The sequence below is a fragment of the Cavia porcellus genome, unplaced genomic scaffold, assembly GCF_034190915.1.
Source record: "Cavia porcellus strain 051 isolate PalLab524CR breed Dunkin Hartley unplaced genomic scaffold, mCavPor4.1 scaffold_31, whole genome shotgun sequence".
NCBI lineage: Eukaryota > Metazoa > Chordata > Mammalia > Rodentia > Caviidae > Cavia > Cavia porcellus.
Genome location: NW_026947514.1, coordinates 12,791,893 through 12,804,919, shown reverse-complemented (window position 1 = coordinate 12,804,919; position 13,027 = coordinate 12,791,893). Strand labels below are relative to the sequence as shown.

General features: G+C 36.1%; 1 protein-coding gene across 14 annotated transcripts in view; it reads right to left on the bottom strand.

Annotated features, from left to right (window-relative positions):
- Rps6ka5 (ribosomal protein S6 kinase A5) overlaps nucleotides 1-13,027 on the bottom strand; it is a 171,363-nt gene that overhangs the window by 97,592 nt on the left and 60,744 nt on the right. For 3 of the 14 annotated variants that reach the window (XM_063240820.1, XM_063240819.1, XM_063240821.1), the window contains one exon: nucleotides 3,022-3,101. The exons of the other annotated variants lie outside the window; for them this stretch is intronic. The gene's annotated coding sequence lies outside the window, so the exon portion shown is untranslated. The remainder of the gene's footprint in view (nucleotides 1-3,021; nucleotides 3,102-13,027) is intronic. 14 annotated transcript variants of the gene reach the window in all.

The window sequence follows — 13,027 nt, the reverse complement described above, 5'->3', positions numbered from 1 at the left end:
TTACTTTCTGACTTTAGCAGACATCTGTGGCCAAATAAGTAAGGTGTACCTTTCACTTGAGGGCCCTACTGATAAGACGTCATGTTGTACACTGCCAAAAACCTGTGTCCTCTTTTAGCCACAGGTTTCTTTATTTCAGAAGAGATAATTAGTCAAGAAAACTGTAGATTTTCTCCAACACTGCTGATATCTTATGGTTACTCCTGTTCAAACTGAAGTGTGGCTTTATAATTCTATCCAACCTGATGTAGACAGCACATTGTTGACAAACAATGTTAATAATGACTTCAATGGCTTGATGCTAGGAATCAAAGTGTGATTAAAAAAAATCTGGTTCCTTAGGATAGGTCCCTTCTCACCTTCTCAGCTTGCTTTTCCAAATATGGGACTTGGGGCTGGGGATTTAGCTCAGCGGCATAAGCACCTGCCTTGCAAGCAGGCAGTTGTGAGTTCGATCTCCGGTACCGATAAAAAAAAAAAGAAAACAAATGTGGGACTCTCACACTATTGCTGTTATCTAGTTTTTAGCATTTGTTGCCATAAAAAAGGAAAAATATAATTTGCTGTTTTTAACAAGATATTCATGCTGTCTCATCATCAAAAAACACTGTACAATTTCAACTTCTTTTTCATGCCAAGCAAAAATCATCTTGCTGCTATCATTTACTTGAGGCATAATTAAGCTTATTTTTTCATTTTATTTGAAAGACTTACATTTACTAAAATGTTCATGAGTTAGCCTTTAATTCTTTTATTAAAATGATGGCCAAATTGATTAACAATTTTTTCATGCATTACAATGAATGTAAAAGCAATGAATTTACAATGCAATATAATTGAATCCACATAAAACTTTGTAAGTACATACGTTTGCCTGCATTATTCTGGAGAAAGGAGTCATAAATTACAAAAATTAAGAAGCACTGTTTGGAAGGCCTCTGGTTTACGTATTCCCTTGTGGTGCTCAACTTAGATACAGTGCTCTCACTGGGATCTAAATGGCACAATCACCTTGTGACTACTTTTTTCTGTCACTTAAACTCTTATTAATGCTACTTAAAAGTATATACATTATTTTTATTGCTTGATAGCATGACACTGTCAAACTGGTGATATAAATTACTGTTCTTAAACTGCTGCTTGTAAGGAAAAACACAGCAGAAGTTCTCCTCGGTGACTTCTACTTAGCCAGCTCTAAAGCCTGATACTCTCCTTTCCCTGGGCGAACACCTCAGCTGCACCCTGACCGCCTGTGACCAGCTGCCTCGGGACTATACAGCCACTACTGCCCAACCAGGTTTATGCTCCTTGTGTGAGGCATTCTTATCATATAATCAAATGTGAATGTGAAAGAAAAATGAGGTCGAATGCTTTGAAAGGATTAGGTAAAAGCAGCACGTTTAAAATAAAAGGAACTGCTGAAAAATTAGGTGTGGGTGCAATAACTATAAAAAGTTAGGGAAAATTATGAAAATCTAAAAGGGTTTGTACTCAGAGGATTTCACATGTGCCTAGTTCTCACTCCTCTTTAAGGAATCTGAAACTGTTAATTTTAGTGGGTGTATTACATGTGAGGTTTATGCAAAATAAAAATGCTTAAGAACCTATTCTCAAAGCCTCACGTCTATATCTAAGATTGGCAAGAAATAAATATTTGTACATTTTAAATGAAAAAAGTTCTAAAATTTATTACCTATCCATTTTTAATGATTCTGATTTGAATCATCTTCCTTTTATTAACTACAAGTACCAACGGTGTCAGATGACATTCTACTAATTCAGGAATCATATTATCATCGTTGATAAGCAACCTCTTGTCCTTCTAGATTATTACTGCTGTAACTTGTTAAATAGTGCTCTGCTCATCAATTTTTCTAGCTATGCCTTTCCCAGCTTCCTTTAATCCAAAATCTGATAACCATGTCTTTTGTGGCCATCTAACTTGATAAAAACATAACTCTTCTGCTTCAAAACACTTGGGCCATTGCTCTTAATGATGAAGAACATCCTTAACATAATTTCAAGTTTCTAACATATCTGACTTCCATTTGTCTCTCTCTATTTTCCCAAGGTCTCATTAACTCCTTCAGATCTCAGTTCAAGCATCCCTCTCTGATCTCCCACACTAAAAAATTCCCATTTTAGGCTTTCATAACAATATGCATTTCTCTACCATAGAAATGACCAGAAATGTTTATGTTATTACCTCATTGTCTAAATTCTACTACAGTATTAATTCCACACAGATTATGTCTGATTTTACTCACTTTGTATCCTTATCAAGAAACTTTGAAGTGATACATTGTAGAAATTCAAATGTTGAATGCATGAAAAAAAAAAGAACAAGCAAGCAAATAAACAAGAAAAAAAAACTATGGAAAACAGCTAAAAGTACAGCGTTGCCAAATACCTTCCTCTCGGTGCCTAATTTTGACACACCGTTGAAGTCAGGTCTTTAGGAAAAGTATCTAGCAGTTCAGACCCCACAGTATAGATCTGCTCTTTGCCTGTTAGGAAGGGGGAACGGACTGTATGAAGCAATCCCTCAGGACATTAAATCTGAGTCCTGGCTACACTGTCTTGTGAAAGTGGAACTCAGAAAACCTAGCTGCTACCATTTTAGAACAGGAAAACATCTTAACATAGTGACAACTATATAAGGTCACTATTTTGTAATCTGCCACAACTATGAAAGAACTAATTACTATGTCTGGCCACATTCCTTTCTCACATGTAATTTAACTTGGGGAGAGATGTCCATCTTCCCACACTTGGTATGTCCCAGGCACTGACTCCCAGTGCTGACAATCAATCCCCTGCTCATGCCCACACTCTTCCCCTGAGGAAACTCATTCATCCTAGGAATGGTACCAAAATGGTTGTCAGAAATGGAACTCAACAAAAATACACGCTTGAAACTCTAAATTCCACTTGTTATATTCCCTTAGAAATTGGCAGCCTCACTGAGTGGCTTTACGCCAGCCAGATATACTTGGTAAGAAACACTAGCATAATACATACATCAATGTCCCAGTAAAGCCACCATCACTGAAAAGCATTCTTAAAGAAGAAGCTTCATTTCAATGTTACTGCAACACAATCTGCACAAAAGAACAAATATTCAGAGTTCAGTGGTAAAACTGACCCATAATTTTGTAGTTCTAAAGACTCATGTTAAACATGTGATTGCACCTCTTGTTTAAATGATCCCTTGTCATCCATCGCAGTAAACTTCGTGTGTATCACTTTTAAAAGGAACTATATAAAAAGTAACTATGTGTTTTCAAAAATATCTATTTCTGTTGTCAGATACTATTTTCATGTCATTATTTAATTCCTATGATATAGGAGCTTTTTGATAATTGCAGTGCTTATTGAAAGTTTTTGTATACTAGTATTTTTGCCATTGTGGGCTACAACCTATAAGTGGATGATGATGATTTCAATTTAGTTGGTCCAATAAACATTTTAAAAACTGAAACAGAATCAAATATAGTAAAAGTATTTCATGAGATTTCTACTTTATAGGGGCTGGAGATTTAGCTCAGCGGCACAAGTACCTGCTTGGCAAATATGAGGTCGTGAGTCAATCCCCGGTACTAAAAAAAAAAAAAAAAAGATTTCTACTTTATCATTTATCATATGCACATAAGTGTACATATAGAAGCATGCTTTTAAAAAATCATCTGAGCACTCTAATACAAGACTGCATGAATTTGAATCCTATATATGCTATTTATTATGTGACTTTGGACAAAACATTTAAAATACCTGTGCCCCAATTTCTTCATTAGGGATAGTAATAATTTCTGAATCATAAAGGGACTAAATAAGCTATTACAAGCATCTAGAATAGGGCCTGGCACACAAAAAACATTATATAAATATTAATGAAAAAATTGTACAGCTATATTTATATCTATGTACATAATGAATATACATACATTAAACTACAATACAAAAATATACCTGTTCTTTGCTATGGATAATAGTAAAAAAAATGCTTGAAAGCCACAATTCTACATGAATTTATATAGCCCCCTTCACTAAAAAAAAAGCAAAAACAATTTCATAAGCCAAAGAATTTTCTCTTTTGTCTAATGTCTTAGTAACCTCATAGTTACCTCAGATGTCTGTAAGATTTATTTCCCTGAGGTCTATATGACCTATTTCAGTTTCCTTTAATCTGGCTTTTGTTCTGTTTTTTTCTTTTCTTTTTGCTTTCTTTTCTTTTATTTTCTTTTGGTCTCTCTGTCTCTAATTTTTTGCTATCTTTGAAAACTTTCTAACTCTCCTTTTGAAGATATGGCAACTTCAAAACACATTTAAAAATAGGTAGTTCCTCAACTATTTTTATTTTCAACTTTCTTAAGAGCTAAGTGTTTTCTTGGGATATTAGTCCCCCAATGAGAAAATGTACTGATTTGTATTTCTTATCCTACGTGATAGCTATTGTTGACCATTAAAACGGTTAAGCAAGTGAGTCAAATGGTCATGGTTAATTTAAAAACTAAGACTGAATTAAATCTGGAGTAATGGCACAGCCCGTGTGTGTGTGTGTGTGTGTGTGTGTGTGTGTGTGTGTGTGTGCGTGTGTGTGTGACCTGACTGAACTCAGGGCCGTGCACATTCTAAACAAGCACTCTCCGAATGAGCGGCATTCCCAACATTTTTTATTTTTAATTTTACTCTGAGACTGGGTCTTGCTAAATTGCCCAGGATGACTGCAAACTTGTGACCTTCCTGCCTCATCTTCCTAAGTAGCTGAGATTTACAAAGATGTGCCACTTTATATCAACGTTTATGACTAAAACAAATAGACTATCTTGGCCTCTTTCTGATAAAATTACTATTTGTAAGTTCATATTTTTATTCTATTTCTTTTCTTTACCTTTGGTGTCAGTTTATTTAACCAAATATGACATGGGTTCACAATTTTTCCTTAATATTAGAAGACTAATCTATTTTTAGATAAACTTTTTTTACTTACTCAGATATACGTTTGTATTTGTGTGAGAATATAACTATATAAAATATATTTATGGTTTTATTCCTATGTAGTATGGTGAATCATTCCAGGTTGGTTCTTTTCTTTTTTTTTGGTACTAAAATCAAACTCAGGACCCCATGCTTGCCAGGCAGGCACTGTGCCACTGACCCATATACCCAGTCCTATCATGCCAGATTGGCATGTGTGTGTAATGCCTGCTTTATACATATATTTTACGTTTATTTGTAAGTTATATAAATATACCTATATTTATTTATAATAAGGTTTTTCCTTCTGAAGGGGCTACAGGCTCAGCCTACTACGGATGACCAAAGAAAAAGCTCCTAAACTCATAGGGCTGGTTCAGTCTTACTTATTTAGCAATGTGGGGGATCCAATCCAGGGGTGTTCTAACATTGAGTCTCATTCCCAACTCTGAGTTTTTTGAGACAAGGTCTCACTAGATCGTCCATGCTGCATTGAACTTGTGATCCTCCTGTTTCAGCCTCCCAGCGTGCTGAGATTACAGGTAGGTGCCACAACGCTAGCTCGGGTCTTATTTTTTGAAATGTAGACGACTTGATTTTTATAATTTTATAAATCCTTACAATGACTAACTTTAAAAATTACATTAAATCATGTAAATTCTTCATTTTTTATTTTAAACTTGTTGAAATTTTGCTAAAGTATCTTTTTTTATAGATATATATATTTTTTAGTATTTGAAATTTAAGGTGAAATTAACATATCTGTTACCATCAAGGTCAATTAAAACTTGCTGCTTCTATTTGATAAATATGTAATTCATAGGCTGCTTCTTACCCTGGATCCTAAGCCCTGAAAATCAAACAGGTCTAACTGAAAAGAAGAAAAGTTGCAATGAAACTATGTCCTACTATAAGGGCGAAACTTGCAGATAATTATTCAAGGATTTAATAACCAGATCTTGCTTTAGAAAAATACAGGAAAAACAAGGAATAAGGAAAGGCTACAAAGCATACATATAAACCATTTTCTGTTTATATCATACAGTCAAGCTATTTGCCTAACTAGTTATGCCTCAACTGTGTGGTTAATGCAAGGGACATTGACAGTGCCCTGCCAGCTCCCCTATCCAGGCTGGTACACCCAGATCCCAGCTGCCATGCGTGCTAATGGCCCGTTAACTGTCTTGTCTATGGAGAATGGCCTCAGGTTCTGTCCTTCCTGGGAGGTTACATGCTATTCTCTACCTCACCTCCACTCAAGCAGCCTGCAAGTCAATGACTAACATGGTGGAGGCCTGCCCCTTACCCTCGACCAACACTGCCCATGAGTTCCAGCTAAGGATCACCCGCAGCTTAGACTCTGTGCTTGCCTCGGGTCTTCTGCCCACCACACCTCCTTCACTCTTGCTCTCTTGCAGGGGTCCAGCAGTATTTCACATGCACCCAAATCCCTGCCCTGGGCTCGCTTCTAGCTAACATGACTTAACTCATTACTACTAATAAACACTGTGTTTATAGTAGGGAGACAATGACAATCAACATCTTCATATGAAGTCATCTTTTGGTTATGATATAAAGTACTACAAACATTTAACTTCTAGACTTACATAAACACTGCAGATTTTTACATACTGAAGCATAAGGCATAGTGGGTATACACAGATGCAAAATAACAAATTTTTCAATGACAATTTTGACAATTTAATGAACATATGCTTTTATATGTACTATTTTAATAGGGATATTTTCCAAACACTTAAAAAATAAAAAGACAAATGAGACTAAATCGTCATACTATTTAAAACAGTCTTTTACGACCCAACCAAAGTTTTTTTGCCCTTCTACCATGTCACCAAAAAACAGCGGCGGCTTTAGATTGCCTAGTGCAACTTCTAGCACCCTCTAGTGGCAAATTACCCAAGAGAAAGAGAAGTGTATCTTCTTTAATAAGTGAAATACGTTTCTGAAAAGTGTACTGTGAGAAAGAATAGGTGTGGGTTGGCGTGTGGCTCAGTGGGACAGCACTTGCCTAACATGCACGAGGCTATGTGTTCAATCCCCAGAACAGCACCAAACTATCCTGACGGAGATTTTTTCAGTCGAGGAAGAGTAATTTTAAAAAGTATCACAGACTACACAGCAAAAATGGCACTTAAGGCTGGAGCACACAGTCCAAAGACAGGCTCCACTAGATAAAGCAGCGTTTCTACAGAAAAACTTAAAAGGCCTGTTGTTGATTAGCTTAAAAAGAATCTATTTTATAAAAAAAAAAAACAACTGAAATTTTTGAGGCCAAGAGAGGTAGATATCAGTGTATGCAAAGTACTCTGTTTACAGTTTGCCAGCCACTCAATCCAAAGTTTTATAAACCCAGAAATAATTCTACATTACATGAAACCAGATATGGTTTTAATTTGCATGTTTATATGCAAGATACCCTTTTTAAAAACTATTCACTACTCTGCCCTCAGTACCCAGACCACTGCCTAGCTCTTAAGCAATACATGGGAATGAATGACTACCAAGAGCAACAGGAATGGACTGAAAAGTGTTAAGAAAAGCAACTGATCAAATTCACACTTTAGAGAAATTACTCTGGAACAGCATGGAAAAAGATGAGAAAGGGTCATCCTGAAACCAGAAAGACCTCTGATGGCTGCAGTTCCTGCCTGCTATACCCATTTTAGGCTTGCTATTAGAGTTTCACTCTTATGGACCCTCCAAGGCTTCTGTGTGCAGAACAGGGGCTTTGGGAAGGTGACTGGGTTATGGGGTCCTGTGCTGAACTGTGGATTGATCCTTTGGTGAGCTCCTGGCTGAGTGTTGTTAGGAGGGGCCCTGGGCAAAGGACACGGGACATAGAATGGTGGTGGCGGGGTGACCTGGAAGGGTGCAGCTCCCTTCTGAGCTCCTCCTCTCTCTCTGTTTCCTGGTCGCCAAGGAATGAGCAGCTGTCTTCCAGCCAGGACCTTCTGCCATGCTGTTTCTGCGCTGGAGTCAGACATGGACTGAAAATGTGAGCCAAAATAAACAGTCGTGGAGATCGGGTATTGTGTCTCAGTGATGAGGAAAGTGACTAAGATAAGCTTTACAATTAATGCTAGTAAAGAAACCACACTTATGCTTCACACTAACCTGAGAGCTTACTAATTAAAGCACTATATTAGCATTTATTTATTTATTTTTGGTAACAGGGATCAAACTCATGACCTTATGCTTGCCAGGCAGGTGCTGTGCCACTGAGCTAAATCCCTGGCCCCTAAATTAGGTTTTTCAGAAGCTGGATTCTTTCTGGTTCAGTTTCCAAAATAATGTCTAAAACATTTAATATTTACTAGGTAATAGGCAAGCAAAACATTAGCTCCTTCATATGTATATTAGTATAAGACTTACCTGTTCAGAATCTAAGTGATGAAATAGTTACGAATATGAAAATATCTTTTTATTTGCCATATTACTTTTAAATTAACATACAAATCAACTTTTTATAAATGCCAATAAAATTTCAATTATCAATATTTTACTTACAAGATTTTTTGCAAGTTTTTATTAGAAATATCACTTTATCTGAAATTACTCCCAAAGATGCTAATAAAGTGACTATATGAAATAACTAATAATTTCTTCTAAAGAGTAAACTCAAAATAATTTTATTTTTCTAATCTAGGTTATAAACTTACTATGAAGCTACCTATTTAATAACTACAACAGGTGGTTATCTAGCAACTGGAATTTCATAGTCATTACCTCACAATGTTTAAACAACACTGAGAAGTAAGTATTACCAAATTTTACCAAGAGATCCAGGCTCACAGAATTCATGTGATTTACACAGAGAACTCAGATGGGTAGTGATACTATCAGGATTTAAACCTGGGTCTTCTAAGTCATCCTTCATTCCCAAGTACTCCACAACCAACAGGACACCAAAACTGGAAGGGTAAAGCAACTCAGACACACCTTCCCCAGGTATATGAAAATGTTTTGCAACAGTAAGACAAGATCATATCAATTCACCAACATACATGATCGTATACAATGAATAAGAAAATTCAGAGAGTAGTAGTAGTCTTTTGGGTGAGATCGGCAAGCTCCATTTTATTACCAGAGTTACTAATAGTACACACAACAGGTAAGTTTAAAACCTCCTCCTCAGGCTGAGGCTGAGCCTATAGCTCAGCAGCACAGTGCCTGCCTGGCAAGCATCAGGTCTCAGTTCAAACCCCGGTATGAAAGAAAATCAGCATCGAAAATTCTCTTCTCTTACAAGTCCCAAGTTTTGGTCAGCGATGGGCCACAAATGTGACAGTGGTCCTGTAGGATGATAAGGGAGCTTAAAATTTTCTATGATCTAGCGTAGTTTTACAGTCCCTTTTCTATGTTTAGACAACACAAATACAATGGTGTACACTACACAACACAGTAATAGGCTGTGTAGGTTTGTAGCCTTGGAGCAGTGGTCTACACTATATACCCAGGAGTGGGGTACACTATACCCTCTAGTACATACATCCACTCTGGCACTTGCACGACAAAACTGCCTAATGACACATTTCTTAGAACATAACCCTGCTTTTAAGAGACTTGACTGCACCTGGATGGATCTCAAAGAAAGCAAAATAGTTACCAGGAAGGCAGCAGAAAAGACAGGAAAAGAAATAAAATGGGCTCATTATTCCCACAAATCATCCAAAATTTCATCATGAAACAAAACAATTGTAAATGGTAAACCAAAGATATTTCCTGGACTTGGGAGTATCAATCTAAAAAATAATGCTAGATACAAGAGCAGAAATTATGTATTTGTTAGATTATCATCCTGTTTCCTACACTGGGCAGTTGCCTGAGAGGGCAACAGGTCTGGAAGAACGTTCAGGAATGATCTGTACTGCTTATACTCTACAAGACGCTGGTGCATGTGAAAGAAAATTCAGAGAGTAACTCAGGACTCAGTTCTCCATGAAAGGCTCTCAGTGCAACAATTAAGAAAATAAAGCAATCTGGGAAGAATTTGGACAGCTGGAAAACAGGAGGAACAACACTCCAGATGGGGAAATAAGATAAGCAAGGCACAGAGGGGGAAGCACACATAACTGTAGAGGAGTAAGAGAAAACAAGCTTGACTCGAAAGAAGGTGGGTATCAGGGGAGCTAAGGACAGAACACAAGGGACCTGAAAGGCAGGCAAGAACGGGACCTGACAAAATCCCATAAATTCCTAACTGTGAGAATTACACAGTAATGTTCTATTTTGTTCTAACAAAGCTTTGCATTATTTATAAAATAGTAGAAAATGCATAAAATGAAATATAGCAGTAGAGAGCAGATTAGATAAGAAACTCCATGCTATAACTATCTCTAACACAAAATGAGTGACAATACTCAGAAAAGATTAGCAAAGAGAAATCCAAGTGGATTTTAATGGAAAAGTTAAAAGAGGTCTTAGGATAAAAATTTATTTCAAAGTTTCTAACTGAGGGAAGTGATCAAAAGATTAATGATAAACTAATAAGAACATGACAGCTGAAAAGAAACAAATGGATATTCTGAATAAAAAATTTTTATAATGTTGTATGAACTTAATTATGAAATGCGAAAGAGCCTTTACATTCAAGTATTTCCCAAAGTCTTCAAGATACCTGATGAGCAATTTTTCTCAGTCAGAATATACAAAAATTAACTCATCAAAAGAGTTTTCAGTTTCACTTCCAAAGAAAACCTTACATGACACAATAAAGACATCTGATGAGGCCTTTCTATTATTCCAAGTATTGCTAAAAAAATATCTTTAGAAGGTAATGAAACAGAAAGATTAGTGGTTAAATTTTTGAATAAAAATTGAGATATTATATTCATAATAAAAGTGCCCACCTACTCCATTTAGTCATCAAAACTGTGATTTTAAAATTCAGAGTTATCTACAAAGACGTTCCTCCGTTATTCCAACTCCTAAGAGCCGCACACTGTCAACTGACAAGCAGGAAAAGCAGCATCCATGGCGAACAATAGACCCATTATAGCATAGTGGGTGAGCAGAAATGGAGATGCAGAAGTAAAACATTTCAGCTGAGCTGCTTCCTCACTTCAGAAGAACTGCCTCAGAGGCCTGTGATCCAAAAACCCAAAGCAAAGACAGACAGGAGCCAAAGTTATAACTGTGTTGAAAGAAAACACGTACAAGGCTTGATTTCTTTTTTAGATCTGATATTAGAAATTGATATATGTGAAAAAGGCCTCCAATTTTCCTTCCTCTTACCATCCTCACATGTTTTGGGAATCAAGTTTATAGTAGCCTTATAAAACAAGCTAGAGCCGGGCAGGGTGGCTCACACCTGTGATCCTAGCGCTGGGGAGGCTGAGGATTGCTGCGAGTTCTAGACCAGCCTGGGCTACAAAGTGAGCTCAAGGTGAGGCAGAACTGCACAGCGAGACCCTGTCTCAAAAAGCCACACACACACACACACACACACGCACACGCACACGCACACACACACACACACAAAATAAAACAAGTTATAGGACATAAATCCTTTCTTGTGGCCTCCCAGCTTTTAGAAAAACAGACTTATAAAGGCTTTAAATGTTTGGCAGAACTCATTCTCGAAACTGTACCCAGTGGTTTCCAAGTGTAAAGATCTTTACTTACCAATTTCTCCAATGGTTATACAATACAGGTTTTTTATTTCTTTGGTAATTTACACATAGCAAATTTCATATGCATGTTAAAATTTATACTTCAGACCATTAATTCCTATCACCTCCCATATTACATAGTATGTTGTTCCCTGTTTTAGTTTTGTTATTTTAATCCCACAAATTAGACATTACGACTATGCTTTCATGTAGTTAGTACTTTTTACATTTTGTTTGTCCACCAACCCTTTTTGTATATCAAAAATTCTCCTGGGGTCATTTTTCTTCTTCCTAAAAGTGTATCATTTGGAAAAGTTTCCTAGTGAGGATCAACTGGTAAAAAATATTTCTTCTTCCTAGAATTATAACATTTACAAAAATTTTCTAGTGAGGATCTACTGGTGAAAAATATACTCAGCTCCCATATGTCTAAAAATGTCTATTTGTTTTCACTTTGTAAACTAATTTTGCTGACTATAGAATTCTAGATTGACAATTATTTTTTCTGAACATTCTGCAGATTTATTCCACTATCCTACAGTTTCCATGGTTGCTAGTGAAACATGAAAACTTACAATTGTTGTTAATCTAACCATTGTGCCTTAGTAAATAAATTTGTTCTCTTTAGCTGTTCTTTGTGTATTTCTGTCTTTTCTGTTCATCAGCTTTTCTCTGATATATCTACGTAAGAATTTCTATTTATTTGTCTGCTTGAGATTTCCTGTATTTGCTGAGAATTCGTCTTTTATCATTCCTAATAAAGACTCAGCTATTCTCACTGAACAGTGTCTCTTCTTTTTGTTAGTGATTTCTGGAACTCAGATAAGACAAATTTGTATATTCTCTATTATCAATGTCTTAATCTTTTTTATATATGTTATTTCTTTTTCCTTTCATCCTACAGTCTGCATAATTTCCTAAAATCTACTTTCCAATTCACTAATTCCCTCTTTGTCTGCATCTCATCTGCTAGTGAACCATTTACTGTGTGTATAATGTGAATTATTTTTTCACATTCAGCTAGTACTGGTTCTTTAAGTGGTATTATGATTTATGATCTATGTAGTGACTGTATCTCTTCTTTTCAACGTGCCTTGTTGCTTTTTAGCATGTCTTGTTCTTAAGGCTGACTGAAGCATACAAAGTTTCAGTTAGACTGGATGAATATTTTAGTCTATTGCACTGCACTGCGCTGCAGTGAATTGCACTGTTATTTCAAGATTTTTTTCAAAAGTAGATTTTTAATATCCTCACCAAAAAAGAGTAATTTAATAAGATGATGAATATGTTAACTGGGTGAGTGAATCTTTATACAATTTACACAAAGATCAAAATATTACATTATAACTCAAAAATATACACAATTATGTGTCAATTAAAAATAATTTAATGATACTGAAGAACATTCTGGAGAGAGA